The following is a 16,924-nucleotide window of genomic DNA, read 5'->3' on the forward strand; positions in this document are numbered from 1 at the left end:
AATAAAATAAAACAAAATAATATATACAGTTATTTATGTACATATACATGTATACACCCAGGAAACAATTCTGAAGTTCATTTTTTAAAATTTGAATGTAAATAGTATCTACAAGATGGTGATAGTATAGTTTTACATAAGAAGTTTAACATCTGAGAAACATTGTCCATCAGCTTTGAGTGTGTTTGCACTAGGGCCGTCAAAATTAATGCAAAGTTTGCATTAACGCAAATTCCTTTTAACGCCACTAATTTTTCTAACGCGCGATTAACGCACACTCTTATTGACCTGACCCGTAGTTTGAATCAGCAGCTGGAAATGAATCAGCTCGTAGTCGTGAAGACAGGAACTTCTGTCGCCCAACAACGTAAACAGGTTTGTCTGTTTTAGGCAACTGGCTCTGTGCAAAGAAATAAAAGTACAGGAGGTGGGAGATGAGTGAGTGCAGATAGATTGAAACCAAGTAAAAGTCAAAATAGAAGAAAAAAATGGACAGATGGGTTGACTTGGTATAAAAACTTTTTCTGATCATGAATTGTAATATTAACTTACACTTCTGTGGTGCGTGATTTTTTTACTCAAAGTTCGATTTGTGTACTTTTAAATGCTTAATTACTTCATGCTGATTGATCATAACTGTGATGGAGGAGAGACGAGCTGCAGAGTGGAGTGAGGGAAGGGAGCGAGTGTATACCGACCAATATGTAAATTTTATTGATGATGAATCCTGATGTTACTGTACAGTCCTGTGCTTGAAACTATGGACTAAAATATCTGTTGCTGCAAAGACCAAACTGACAGACGCACGTCTTCTCCACAAAACGTTTGTCTCTGCGCTACATAATTATAAGTCATGATGAAGAGTCCAGACACTGTCTCTCCTCTTCATCTCCTCGGTATGTGTCGGTGTGCAGTTCGCTGTCTGCTGTCTAAAACATCCTCACTGATGTAAACTGTCAGAGCGACACTGATGTAAATCATTTAGATTAAAATTCTGGTATTGTGACAACATTAATATACACCTTGTATATGTAGTTGCTGTTCTGTTTTTCACACTAGATGTATGTTACTTTAGCCAAGTATTGTATGAGAGTGTGTGTGCATTTGCTGTCAGTGTGTAAAGTGTTTTCTTTTTGTGGTCTGAAAAAACATCCAAATGCTAAGAAACCTCACTTCATTGTTGACAGCTTTAAATAAGACATTTCAGCTATTCATGGCGTTGCAAAAACTTGTCTCAGAACAGGCTCTTTAAGCATTTAATGTTGATTACTACTGTTGAGTCTGTTTTTGGAAAACATTTTTAGTGTTTAAAAATAAACATACCTTCATCAGAGGAGATTAAATTTGATTAAAAATATAAATAATCTCCAAAGAGCTTGCTGACCTCTTCCACTTTATGCACCATGCGAGGAAAACTGCATGTACAAAAGCTTGGCAACTTCAGTCAGCGTACAAAAGAACAAATGGACTTAACATGCTGTATTTGATAAACAATAGAGATGATATTTTTTGGAAGATGTTATTTGTCAGGGTGATAACACAAGCCATTACAAGATGTTATGTGGGAAATTTTGGAGAGCGTGGCTTTTTAGGTGCAAAACTTATTGCATGCTTTGGAACAAAATGCAACTAATGACTCAGTTAACAATTAGTAAACACAAAAATGTACCGATTTATTTTAACACCATCTAATGTAAGCAAAATATGAAATAGTTTTCTTTTTCTTCCTTATCCCTAGAGCTGACATGCAAGTCCAACACACCAAAAATAATTTATAGTATATTTAAATCTACCTATTGTGAATAGGTAGATTTTTTTGGCATCATTCCAACTGTAAATGCAACATCTGTACCATAAATGTTTTACAGAACATTCTGAGTCATGGGGATAGGATTGGAGTGGGGAAGTACGCCTATGCTGAGCAGTGCAGGGTTACATTTGTACGTCTCCCCCCATTGAGATAGTTATCGATTAGCAATTTGTTACCTGCCCAAGTCACTCCCAGCAGCCTGTGGTCTGACTGGCAATGAGCAAGCGAGGGGAAATGGGAGGACTCCCTTGATAGTCTGCTGCTGATGTCCTTGCCATCTCTTGTCTCGTCTCGTTTTGTCTCCTCTCCTCCCTGCTCGTACTGTAAAGTCATCATGTCACTACCTTTGGTTGACCATTCTTGCAGACTGTTTGGAATAATGCACAAACTCACCGTTGGAAAGAACTGGAATAATGTGATCATATGGTGCAATTATGACAACATATGCTCATAGCCGTATGACAGATGATCTGGTCCTGCAGTATGATAATTTTGAGTTTGAAGAGACAATATTGGCAGGACAGAAACTGCACTAATTTCTCTACTAAGTGTAACACTGGCAGTGTTAAAGTAGCCTGAGGGCAGTGCTCCCTTTGACACTTTATTTATGTGAGGGGATAATTGAAGCTGGGACTTCTCAACTTGCAATTAACACAAATATCTGAGATCATCATTTAATTAGAACTTCAAATTACCATCCTCTAGGGGTGATTCCACTTTACTCTCTTGTCATCGTAATGTGCAGTCATTTCTTGCTAAACCCCCTTCTATACCTGCTAAAACCAAACTTTTTTACACCTTCTATCAAAATGCAGTTAAATATTGATGTGCCAGTCTCACCTGAGATCACCCTTCTGCCCCGCGATCTTTGAACACAATTGCATCAGTTTTGTTCACATTTTCACTTTATCCATCTTTCATTGTAACGTTAGTCCCAATCTGTCGTTATGCTGCTTTAAGTCTTTCCATTTTCAGGCTGATGTTACTGGTACACAATTCTTTTTGTCTGTATTTCGTTTCTGAAATGACATACATGCTGAGCTGAATACCTGAAGGGAAATGATGTGTTTGTATATTCAATGTCAGCTTTTGTTTAACATCCTGTAATAGGCACTGTAGTGCCGCAGTCATAATGTGTAAATGAGAGCATAATGCAATACAACACTGTCAAAATGGGAGTTTTAGACGAGTTAATTATTGTGCATCTGAATGTGTGCGTGTCAACTACACATTAACTTGACATGGACATTGTTCTGTAGAGAACAGGGTTCCTCCTGTCTGCCTTTCTCACTTAAAATCATGCAAATTAGCTGAATTTGGAGTAAATATGAGTGTGTTTGTATGTGTAGACTTTCAGCCAGTCTACTGAGTTTCCTTGTGCCCTGCCAGATGCATGCTGAGTAAGACTCCAGTTCATTCATAATCTTGAGTAAGTTGCTGTGGAAAATGAATTAATAATATTTTCGGATTAGTCAATTGATCGCTTTGCTACAGTATTAGACTGTTTCTCTCTGTTGGTAAGTTGGCAGTGACACAGTGATGTGAATGCAGGAGGTTTACAACCCAGAGCTGCAGGATGGCAGGGCTGATTCAGCTACTGTAACAAAGATAGCAAGTACAGTGACAGGCAGAACAATAGGTGCCACTGCCTCAGATGAAGACGCTGGGGACACTTGTACCCACATTGCTACACAACATGTACAAGCCCAGGGAAGAAAAGGAAGGGCAAACCATATTTTCACAATCATGCAAGGTAACACTAGTTGTTGTGCTTTTTCCTTCCAGTATGTCACATCTGTGTTACATCGCTTGGCCTTCTTGCTTCTCTTTTTTTTGACCCTCAAAGTTTGCTGTCTTTATAAGTACTTTACTCGGGTATTATCTCACTCTCACCCTATAGCCTTAAATATTGGACAAAAGCTTTGTACTTCTGGGAGACTGGGGGATTCAAAGGTGGAAACCATATCTGATAAAGTTAAATTGTTCAGGGAAACACTTAAAAAAAAATACAGAACAATACAGAACTGACATTCCCTTTTTTTCAGCCAAAGCCCACTTCTGAAATAGAAAACATACCGGAGACAGCCTGATGTGTGTCCCGTGGAATAATTTGATGATATTTTTTACACTTCCATAGCTGTAGTTATGTGAAAGAACAACAGAAGAAATGTATTAGAAAGATATTAGACATGCATAAAAAATATTTGCACCATCTCGGCACATAATACCTATAAAACAATGCAACTGACATCAATTCAATTAGCTTCAAGTATCTAAACAAATCAAGATATAGGGCGAATTTGAAGTGCATTTCAGAACACAGACACACATGCCAGGAGAAAGTGTTTTATTCTGCATAACCAGCTAAATAAAACCCAATTTGGCAGGCTTCATCACCTCATTGGCAAGACACTGCAGGCATATAAAACATTTTGGCCAACTGTTCAATTCAAAAAAGCCATATTGGAGATGCTTGTCATCGTATTTCCTGACTTTTGTTTTTCAGTTACCTCATTTTTTTGCAATAGCCAGTTGTTTAATCATCATGAGGACTGATCTCTCATTGACATTGTCATTGACATATATAAATGACCATAACAGCTTCCCAAAAGTAAAGCCAAAATATCACTCTGTTGTGGCTGGATGCAATATAGATCACGAACACTGCCCCCTTCTATTTTAATATTAACATTAAAATACACGTCAATTACATGTATCTCTAACATATTTTCTTTAATTTTAGATGGATCATATCAGGCTGATGTTTGTTCAAGTCCTCATTTTTCTTATAAGTTTGGTCTTAATTAGTTATTTTATGCTATAAAATTCAAAAGTGGGGCTCCGACCCTGATCACTACTGCACACACTCTGGCTCCAAATGATTTCACCAGCACAAGTTGGCAGCATATCTGGGATAGTTTGGCTTCAGTTTGGTACAGTGAGAGCAAGTGGTGATGCGTCCATCTGTATCTATGGCGATGGACAGCATTGTTGTTTCCATGGTAACAGTTGACACATGCTCAACTGGCAGAAGTGAAGATTGTAAAGGGCTTTTCACACTGCACTTAGACCCATGCTAAGCAAGCTGTTAGCCCCCCAGCTAAGAAAGCTAAGGATAGCCCTGGGCGAAGAATGTGCAGTAAGAAAAGGCCATAGGAGTTATAAATTTTCTTACGTATCTATGAAATTTTTCAGCTCTAAAAATTATAATATTATTTGACGGTGTACAAAAACTGGCATTTTCACTAGAATATGGCTAAATGGACCACTGCAAAGTGTGCAAATGCCCTGAGCTCCACAGCCGTCAGCAGATTTGATGGAACCTCTCAGATTAGTGTACAGTAAGCCAGGTTTTCTTAGACTTACTACTCCTGGATGTCCTGATTCCATTTCATGAGCTGCTGCAGCATCAGACCAGTTTCCATCAGCCTTGTATTGCCCCTGACAAGGAGACCGCTGAGATTTGGTGTTAATAAAATGTGTGTTTACTGCTGGAAGATGTTGGTGAGCACCATGCTGGCTGTTATAGTCCAGTTCATTCCAGGTCATTTCAGAGAACTGAACAACAGAGCTGTAACCCATATTTTCCATATACAAACACCTCTTATATTCTCCTATGTTGAGTCCATTGTTTCTTCTCATGTCTGGACATTTCAAACAGACAGACAGACGTTCTCTTTGATTTCAGTGAAAATATTCACCCGAGGAGTATACATACCACATGCATATTAATTCTCTGCAGCGTGTGACAGTCTTTCCAACCTCCTTGAACATTGGTCACACATCACTTATTTCCATCTACAAGTTGCTTTTGTGCAAGTTCTGAGACTCCCAACGCAACAGTACATGAATATATGCAAATTTGTGGGTCTCATTATGCATCTGACTTGCCTTTGGTTCAAACTGTCAGTTTTAATGGGCCATTTGCAATTGAATTACACAACGTTTGATGTATGATTGACAGTTTTGATATTTGGATTGTGTAAACTGTTGCTCTGACAGACAAGTCAAATAGCTGTCAGACCATCCTGGTCTGTCAATCGTTGATCTTCCTCATCTTGCACTGTTGACACAGCCCAGACAACCTTATGATCTTGACTGTCAAACCAAGCTGAGACCACTCATTGTGCTGTCTGACGGGAGGTTTTACTGGATGTGGATTGGTTGAATGGGACTAAATAAGTGAATCAGGATTATTACAAGACTGTTGTCATGGGATGCAGGGCAAATTGATGCTGTTGCCAGAAAGTCGGCATGATTAATATCTGAGGTCAGCCTTGGTGCCAGTTAGTCAGTCAGTAAACCATTGCCCCCTTCATCAGCGTGTGTGAGGGTAGGGTCAGAGTAAAACTGCTATATTTATAGTCTTCTGCACCTCTCCCTTTATATTTGTTTACTCCTGTGCTGATCTGGATGGTGCACCTGTAATAAAATGTGGCCACTATATTTGTACATCTTACAGCTCTAATAGTGCTTTGCAACAGACTGCCAAAACCATGCGCTTTGCAATAATGTGCCTATGAGGATTTAATCTTGAGGAGTGGGTGTTTTTTCTCCCTGCATTTGTCATTGAGTGCATTTACATGTGTGTATCCTGGTTATGATGAGTCTTTTGGAGTATATCCTGGTTATGTTTTGCTAATGTAAATATCATATCCTAATTTTGAGAAACCTGGATATGCATCTCATGTTCCATTTAAAGACCATATCCGAAATATGATATGTGTAACATGTATTTTGCAAAAACAAACAAGCAAAAAAACTCTTCTCTTTCTTAATTAAATCAATGAAAATATTTCCATATGATGAATGGCTTTCTTTCAGCATCAAGCAATTCTGGTGGTTCCACTTCATTTCCTTGTGTTGGGTCATCTTTAACTTAACTTTTCGACTTTATTACCGTTAATTCATCTTATTTACTTGGGTTGAGTCCAACCTAATTTAATGGGTTTGGTTCAACTTATTTTACAGTAGTAAAATTAAACTAGTAAAAGAAGTTGATCAAATAAATTGTTGGACCAAGAGAATTACTTAAATCTACTGATTTTGAAGGCCCCTGTGGATAAAAGTGGTAGAGTTTCCTTCACCGTAACCACAAAATATAACAGGTCTTTGGTGATTAGACCCTGTCCTGGCATTTATTACAAAAACACATGGACTATTAAAAGGGGGATGAAGCGGTGTAGAATAGGGAATGATGGTGAATGAATGAGCATTGATTGACCTTACGCTGTGCATCATCAGTAATAAATTGAGGCTGTTTCATAACCAGTAAAAAATATCTTTGTAGCTTTAATGCTGAAAGAAATACATTTAATCATGTGGAAATACTTTTCATGATTTAATTAAATTCATCCAAAGAGTTATTTCATGAGTGGATCCCTACAATATAAAGCTTTCTGACTGTTTTTTTGTTTCTTTTTCAAGTAATTTTGCTCTAATAGAGAGATGCTAAAATATACTGTACATGCATGATTCATTTGGCTGCACACATGCAGAGACACACACATTTTCAAACAACAAAGGGAGCAGTGGGTTGAGATTTGAGAATGAGATTGAGGAAAAATGGTTATATTGCTTCAGAGTGTCTGTTTTCCTCCACACGCTGTATAAATACAAAGGCCTATTTGTCAACTATGACACTGATACTTAACAGTGGTCTGTGCTGCTGTCGGTGTCACCCTGTGGCTTTTATAAAAATGGGATTTTACCAAAAATGGATTTTGTGTGTGTGTGTTACACTATGGCTTGTGTTTTTATTGAACAAGCATGCACCAGCCAGTGGAGGCAACATATTAATAATTTGTTACAAGGAAGAATTGCCATAGTGTTCTTGAATATAGTCTAAATGTGTTGTTTTCTTCTTAACCAAACACCTCCTTTATCAGCCTGTCCAATATTTTTCAGGCTTGCAGCTGAAAGAATTCATGATTCAACCAATCCCCTCATTATTCCCACATAATTATTACCATCTCTAACCCATTTATCTGAGTCTTTTGCATAGTGTTCCAGTTCTTTATTTGTGACACTAGCTGCACTAAAACATTAATTGTGACGATATATTTTGTCTCTAGCGCCAACTAATTACGTGTTTTGAGTATTGTGAGTTCTTTAAATCTGTATTAATTGAGTTTTGGACAGAAAAACAATATAAAACAAGCTATACTGTGCATGATGTGTTGCAAACAAATCAAGGCAGAGCAAACAGGCAAAATTATTATCACATTTTTCAGTAAATATTGTCTTGGTCCTGCAGCAGATCTAAACAACTCAGCTTCACATTTGATGAGTTTTTTTTCCTGTCTTTACTTCAATTCTTAGTCCGCTCCGTCATATTATAAAAGGGAGTGACTTGCTCTCCGTTTCAATAAAGAAATTAAAGTACACATATTTATTTGACTGTATTCTGTAACTGAAACCTTCTCACTTTTAAAATCTGTTCAGAGCAGCTCTGATTACACTGCAGTCCCGTTTCTCTGATTTCATCTCCCCATCGCAGCCTGCGCTGGCTTTTCTGTGAGGAAAGAAACAAAAGGAGAGTCACAATAGCTGGCATTTTATTTCGTGATGCTCAGCCTATTCAGTATTCAGGAGAGGCTTATACTGAAAATGCAATGGGTACAACTCTATACAGTATGATTGCCTGTCTGTCTACCTATTCATGCCAACTCACAGTAAAAGTAATCTGCGCTATTGTTCTCTTCATTCCTGCACAATCCAGTCTCTGCAGTGGGACTTTAAAGTTGTTGTCGATCCTGATGCTCAGGAAGCATCATCATAGTGTTGTATTGTCAGGAGGTTTTTGTGCAATGTGTTAGTGTCATAAGGACTAAAAATCTATAAATATTGCAGTAGTGGCCAGTTCAAATGTAGCATTTAACATTCAAGGAAACAAAAAAATGGTGAAGTAAACTGGATGTTTGGAAAGAGTGAGTTTGAAAAGGTGGTTTTTTGTACAGACATATCCATACAGTACAGGAGCAAAGTTCAGTAAAACTAAAGTTAAAAGAAGGAAAAAATAAATAAAGACACACCCTAAGAGTCAGCACTCTGTTGGTGTGCCACGCACATAGTCAGTGCATTTAAAATCTATACCAGCCACAGATTAGAAATTTATATATGTGATATTTACGCCTGAGGATAGGTACTTTACAATTTATCTCCTTTTCCTGAAAGCCCTCACCTCTAACTCTGTGCACCACTTGTTTACTTGTGTTTTTTCCTGCTTGGAATCAAAGATTTTTCTCATTAGTCTCCCAAACATAACACGTTTTAAAGGGGCAGTATGCATTTTAGGCAGTTCTGCTACAGTACAGTACAGTAGTAGAGATATTGATCAATCTGTTTGTGTTTCAGACCTCAAACTGATACCATAGATATAGGACACAAGGGCAATCAGTCGATGTACAGAGTGTATTGAAATTTGTGTTGAACTCTTAACACAAACGAGTTGACCTCACTGAACAGTCATTAGTGTTACAGATCGCATGGACTACCAGTCTCAAGACTGCAGAGACTTTTGTTTCTACTCAATGGTGATTTAGCCTGTGAGGCTGCGGCTACCTATTTGAGCTACCATTGACATTGATTTGCCATAGTTACTTTCAAGGGTATCGAATCAGCATAAGGTATGTTTTATTTTCCACTTTGAATTGTAGTGAGAGAAATAGTGTCTTGTTTGTAGATATAGTAAAGCCTACAGCATCTTAGAGATGTGCCAGGAGAGATTTGCCAGCTGAGTCTATCAAACTTGACAGAGTTGTTTGTGGTGGGAATCAAGTCAGAAATCTGTGTTCAAGTTACCAAAACTTGCACTTTAGATTAGTGGTTCATAAACAGGGGTCCATAGTGCTCTGCCAGGGGGTCAGCGAAAATTTTTCAGATTTATTATTATAAGTTATCAGGTATTAAAAAAAATATATATAGCAAGAAAATATGAGCAATATGTAACAGCGGCACTTTCAGAAATGAGTACAGCAGTCCAAATAGTGAATTGGAGCCATTGACTGTATATTAAATAGGATGAAATGCTATTCAATATTAATATGCAAGCTATGGTAAAATCTAATGAGATGTTCCACCCCACCCCCCCTCCTCTCCAGACATGAGGAATCTGCAGGAACACTGCAGGACTGGAAGACGAGTGCAAGATTGTAAATTGAAAATAGCATGGGATGACAAGTCCTACAGTATCAATGTAGCATCTCATGTTTGTCTAATTGGGCAGGTTTAATAAGAAATAGATAAATGGTACATGCGGTGACCTGCAGGATCACAGTTTTATGATGGTACATGGGTTGATCTTTCTGGTATATTTTCAATCTTGTAATCTTGTGGGGTCCTTGGCTGAAGAAAAATTGAGAACCTCTACTCTAGGTTTTCAGTTTTTGAGTTCTATGAAAGCATTTTACATTGTTTAAAACATGCTGCTCTAGAGTCGGGCTAATTGAACAATAAAGCGCAGTAATCCCCCTGTGTGTATAACGATACAAGCTGCAAGGAAATTCCAGCACTCAATTAATTTTGGAGCAGGCCTCTCATTTGATGCTGTTTTTCTGTTTTTCTCCTCTTCTGTGAACCTCGGGGGAAGACTTTTGACAGCTGTTATTTGCATAGTTTTCCTGGGAAAGGTCTGTGAAATGATCTTGATGTGTTGACAGTCCTATCCAACTGCTCCCCAGGGCTCTCCTGAGCAATAACTCAGTAAGGTAGTCTTAGAACTCAGAGGATCATCACAGGCCGATCACAGGCAGTGAGCCACCGAATGTTCCCTTAATACTAACAGAGTAAACGGTCTGGAGATAATTTTGAAATAAACCTGCTGTAAACTCCTATCACATTGTATGTTACAAGTTGGGCATACGATTTCCTCTTGCCAATGTGAGCCATTAATGCTGCAATAATTTGCCAGAAAAAAATTGAAAAAGAAAAAGGAACCTGCTTTATTGTATTCCTTGTCATTAAATAAGCTCAGTAAAAACACATGCAGTTGCAGCCTCAGTGAATCTCTTCAGGGTGTAAGGAGGGTTTGAGACATTCACAACACTCTCACCCCCACAGAGCTGTACTGAATGATAATCATAGACTTGTACTGTTGTCACTGGCTCATTTGATTTCACACTTACACTACAAACACTTTCACTGCTAAGAAAAAGCAGAGTGCTCTTCATCACTTCAACATCTTGGAGGTGCAGATTTAAATTGGTAGTTGTTAAGCAAAAGGCAGAGTCTTGACAATGTCATGTTAACAAAATACACCATCCAAAGGAGCTATTCATCATACACAGCTACAGTACATGGCAGACATTATCTGAGGCTATCCATCACTGTTGAGCTGTAGATCTATTCTCTGGTAAAGCATTAGGTCCATGTATTACATGGCTTGTACCTTCAATGGACTTGACTGACGTGGAACATATTTTGCTCTGACAGACAAGTGATTCAAGAGACACTGAGAGATGCATGGTCATTTTGTTCATAGCGTAGTGACTTAGTTCAAAACAGAGATTCATCTCATGTAGAAAGAGAGACAACTGATATGCTGCTTTCTCATATGAGCTGCCTTTCTTGTGTGTTCTCACCTTACTGGAAGTACTCTGTTACTTTGGGTGGTGGGTGGTGCCTGGGTAGAGGTTGCAGGAGGCAGAACATGACAAGGCTATCGACTCATCCATAATTATGACAGTTTTGATGTTGATAACAATAAGAAATGCGTCTGGACATATCCACAGTGTCAAAGAAAGCATGGAAAGTAGAATGACCAAAATCCGTCACACTACATTAGCAGAAGTGGACACTAAAGCCTGTGAGGATATACTGTGTAAAATTAAATGAAACAAAATGAAAGAGTTACCCACAAAAAAACTATTTTACAGCCCATACAATAACTCTGCTGGGTCTTCAGATTACACTTTTGGAGTTTTTTCCTTTTCTGAAGTTTAGGTAGCCAGCTAAGACACTCCAGGTAAATACTCCCATAAATCCAGAACCCACCTCCTACCTCAAGAGATCAGTGTGCCGAAATAACCCAACAGGTGCAAACACAAAACAGTGGACTTCCTCCAGATGAAAATGACATTGTGGCTACATTTGCACCTCTGCTGGCTTCGAGCCTGCACAAAAATAGAAGCCCTAGTTTATTCAGTCTGGCTGCGCTAATCTTGCTGTCTGCCATCTTCACAGGTGTACCGTCTGACATTTAGATTCTTTGTCCTCCATGCATCCAGCAGATCAAAGTGGCTCACTATATTTGGAAGGATGAGTCTAAAGAGACTCAGTGTTTGTCCTGTCCAAAGTAAAGTCCTTTATACGGTTCCAGTTTCCTCCCAGTACATCACTGTCAATTAGAGTCACTGACCTCTCTCAGCTTCTTTAAAAAACTGTCAATTCACTGCAACATTAACACTGACACTTCTCTCCATCACTGCATACCAGAACCACCCACTCCTTCACTGCCTTAATGGCAGATTAAATGACAAAGCCTAACCTTGATGAAAAGAGAACAGGACATGTATTTAGTAAGCATTTAAGAATCATTTCAAGGAATCGTGGTCAGCTAAAATAAGACTAAAAATACCAGGAATGACATCAGTGGTTTGCTGTTTCAGACTCAGAACGATGTTCTGAAATGAATGATGGCAAGTTTTGTTTTTCTCAGTATTTCTGGTGCGCAATCAACATATACTTTGAGGCTGTAAAAATTAAACAAAAAACAGAAAGCTGTTAACATCTGTAACAGTATACTGTAATTATACACAGGTAAAACCTGAAAAATAAAAATTAGTTAAACAGATAAAAATTATACACAATCTATTATCTTTAACTTGCAAGAATATTTTGTTTTAAACAATTTGTGAACATAACATTGACATATTGTTGCCTTTTTAAGTTGATATAGCAAAGTTGGTAGACAAGGAGCACATTATCATTCATTTGGATTAATGTTTGTGTCACCTGTCCCATATTCACTCTCTTTTAGCTCTGTATTTGGTCTCTACCACCTCCAGGGAAATATCTGGTTCTTTAGCTGCTAAGTGATCTACCATGTTCACGAGCTAGTTTTTAACTTTCTCCTGTTTAGTGTGCAGCAACTAGTGTACTGTACATTAGGTTTATTATGGTGCATTTCATCAGGAGTGTGTGTGTCTGTGTGCTTGCATTCATTTGAGCCTCTTTCTTTCAGTTCATTTCAGTTTCTCTTCTTTTCCCCCTCTCCTATCTGTACATTCATGAAGTAAAGTAAATTTCCCCTCCAGTCAACAGTCAACATGGACAAGGAGATACTAATTAACGTACATTTTAACACCTGACAGTGGAGGTCACCAACTCGCCGGCTCATTGCCGCAGACAGGTTGAGAAATGATAAGTCCACTTTTTTATCCTCAAATGTTTAAAAAATAAACTCTGAGCTCCCCACCTGCCACTAAATGGCTGTGGATCAGAGTGAAATCCGGTATGAGTCGGGTCGATTATTCCTCCAGAAGCTCCTTCTCTGCCCCCACTTCTCTCCTCCAGAGCTCCTCAGCGGCAGCAGTCTCTCTGCAGGCCCAGACCTACTCCCCAATCAACTCATGACAAAGCTGTTATTTATTAGTGGTTATCAAATAACAACTAAGACTTAACGTAATTCTCATGTTTAATCTATGTCCGCAGTGTCTATAAAATATCAGAAATAGTGAAGAATGTCTGTCCCAGTTTGCCAAAGTCCAAGATGATGTCTCATTGACAGCATTTTCTGCCATTTTTGTATTAAAAATGATTTATTTATTAATCAATAATCAAAATAGATTAATAGTTTAATTCCTTTTTACCACTTGCCCAGTCAGGTCATTGAGTTGCTAAATTTACTAGCAGAACATGGTATTTTATTTGCCCTAGGCAAGTGGGTATTCTTCATTGTTGAGCCCTGGCCATTAAAAATATTAATTATGACTGTTTTAAACCAACTCAATCCACTCTAGTGATAAACCTTCCACTGTCTTATCAGAGGGGCTGTAAAATTCGCTTCTCTGTATAAGTATAAATATAAATGTGTCTCAGCTATAGTAATAATTTAGACGAGTCGTTCACACTGCTGTCCGTCTACTCTAATGGTGTGTCTCTAGTTTTCCTGGAATTTGGCCACAATATCAAGAATAGTATGTGCATATCAATAAATGTTTTTTTTTTCCCTTTGTGTAATTTAATCTACTTCATTTTAATCTTTTTAATCTACTTTATTTAAGTGCTGGGAAAGCTATTGAATATACAAGCTTTGAGGTGCAATAAATGCAATCACAGCTGCTACCAAATCAGGGCTTTTTAAATCTCTTTCCATGTTTTCAATTAAGCATGAAATGAAAGAGCTCTGCGATATGGGGCCAGGTTTATAGATAGGGCAATTATCCAGAACATGGACAAAATCAGTCAAAATAAGTTTCATTGCAATCTCTGCGTTTGAAGAAACGTGTTCTTATAAATTAAATGTTCATCATATTTCCTCACCTGGAATATGTGTGCATGTTTGTCCTGTCTTTGTCCACCTGCTGGGAAAACCAAATAGCTCTGCAGGCCTTCAAAACCCTGGAGGATGAGAGTCATTTCTTCGGTTGGGAGAGATGATAAAATGCTTTCATTCCTCAGCCTAAAAGTAGGACCAAATACATGTATCCATCACAGGTTGCATTGTGGGTCAATTAAGAGTGAATTGCCCCTGTGAAAACTTTGATAAATACAGGCCCAGTTTTTCCTGCGCTGCACTTAAACTATTCCCAAGACTAAGAACATAATGTACCCCCCACCAGAGGCCCCAGTGTGTACCTCATTATCCTCACTGCTGTGGGTCTCTTGAAGGAGACCTACAGCTGACTTCTTTCTGATTTATCATTGCTGCAACTACATCTCTCTTCTGCTTTCCCCTCCACCATTAATGTTTAAACACAGTCCTTAAACTTGGTATAGTGTTAATCAGCTGAATAAAGAAAGGAAGAATCACAAGAACAGAGAATAACAAGTTGACACACAGGACATTTTAAACCTTGGATGCCTTCTTATAAGAAGTGACACGTTGTTGTTTTTTTATGCCAACCCTTTCTGTTTTGTTTATAGCAACACATAATCTGATATGATAATGAAATTTGGAGACAGAGCTCAGCCGTAACAGTTGCCCTGGCGCCTTGGGCAAACAAATCTGGACCTCTGTCAAGCATTTATGCTGTCAGTTTTTTTCCGTATTGGTTAACCACTTTTGGTATTAAAAAAGATGGAAACAATGGAGCAGGTGAAATAGAGTGTGGAATGGAAAAAAGGCCTAACAATGACCCATCAGCATGACTGAATAAGCTACAACAGAAGATCAGATGCTGAGACAGTCTCTGAGAAGCAGAGGGCACAGAGGACACCATGCTTCAGAGTATGAACACAGCAAACACAGCCAACATCAGCCTTATTCACACATGACAGACATATATGACAGGTTGTCATAGGTAGCCTGCACCCTAGCAGAAAGAAGTAGACAGTCAGACAGACAGTATAGCTTAAAAGCTTGTGAGCAGTGCATGAAAGGATGTTCTTTTCCTACATCAATATACACACTAGAAGAATGGCGGTCAGGAGAAGCAGCTAATGACTGCCAATTTTTTAAGTAGCAAGATGTTATACGGTTCACACTACACAACTTTCTGTCTTGTAACCGAGATTGTTGGTTCATTGGAAAAGGAACTGTTGAATTTGGATTAAAGAGCAGCAGATCTTGAGAAAATGCACAAGGCATCTTTCGACCACCGAGCCAATAAGAGCCATGCCAACCCAGCTTGAACTTAAGGCTGCTCCTGGCAAAGGGAAATTAGAGACTTTTGTAGCCACGAAAAGAGGCTACTGCTGTGTCACAAGGTTCTGGATCACGGTATTGCACTTGATGGGTAGACCAATCTCCAAAGTGCCAGGATACAACATGCAAAACTCCAGAAGGATGAAGGGAGGAGGACAAAAACATCATCATCAAAGTTGATGGGCAATGTTTCCCAGATGTCTTTTTTTTTTTTTTTTTTTTTTTTTTATGTGAAGATGTCAACCATCACTATCTTCTTGCTGCTGTTTACTACCCCTAGATCAAATTCACAAAATGCACTTCAGATTTATTTCCTGGATGCATACGTGTATATGTAGGCCTATATATGTATGTAAACAAGTGTATATACTCATTTTTGTTGTATTTTATTATATATTTTATCCTACTCTCCTCTGATTTTTTAGTCTGTATATATGTTATATGTGTATGTAACACGAAGGACTTTCTTTTTGCATTGTGGTTTGCACATCACATGACTGATCAGTGACAGGAGGTCACCCAACAAATATCTCCTTCTCTGGGAGGAATCCCCAACAAGACTGTTTGGTCTCCAAACTGCATTTTCTTATGAGAAAACGAAGTAACAACAGATTATTAATAAAGCATTAGTGTGGCACATGTTCCTGTTGTAGCTGCTGCATGTGGAACTAGTTTAGCTACTTGATAACTTGATAACTACTGCTACTATTTGTAATTATGTTTTGCTCATTTTCTTCTATATTTTGGCTTTTCTGGCTGATGTTTCTTACAGCTCTCCTTCTCAACTTCTCTCCTCCTCCAGCCTATGTCTGCACTGTCACTTGTTGCATGGCTACCCTACTCATCCCTGACATGACCAAATATTAAGCTTGCTTAATGACTTTTGGGTGTTTGTGGGGCGTCTTTGAGCTCTTGGAACGTCTTTGAAGAGTTCACACAAATCAATGGAGAGCCAGTCATTTACTGTCCACGTGACCAACAGATAAAGACATGACAGCTCTCAACACAAGTTAAATGCAAAGATTTAAGATGAGATTTTAGTTTTAAAGCCATCAGAAGGACACACGTTTGACATTTTTTGGAATGTCTCTGTATCTGACAAAAAACAATAAAAACCCAAGAAGCAAACTCGCAATGAGGGAGGAAAAGTCATCAATACTCCCATGGGCCTCAAATTCACTTAGCAGCAGTTTCACACTCTCAATAACAGTTTCCCAGTATGCAACAAGAGCAATACTGTAGATAGAGACAGAGCAAAAGAGACAGAACAAGGACTGTATGTCTGCTGGTTTAACAGTATGCTGCAC

At 38.5% G+C, this 16,924-nt stretch overlaps 1 protein-coding gene across 1 annotated transcript in view; it reads left to right on the forward strand.

Annotated features, from left to right (window-relative positions):
• The window catches only part of grik4 (glutamate receptor, ionotropic, kainate 4), a 331,077-nt gene that overhangs the window by 89,734 nt on the left and 224,419 nt on the right, over positions 1–16,924 (forward strand). The window lies entirely within an intron of this gene.

Source organism: Lutjanus erythropterus, chromosome 4 (assembly GCF_056507025.1).
Source record: "Lutjanus erythropterus isolate fLutEry1 chromosome 4, fLutEry1.hap2, whole genome shotgun sequence".
NCBI lineage: Eukaryota > Metazoa > Chordata > Actinopteri > Lutjaniformes > Lutjanidae > Lutjanus > Lutjanus erythropterus.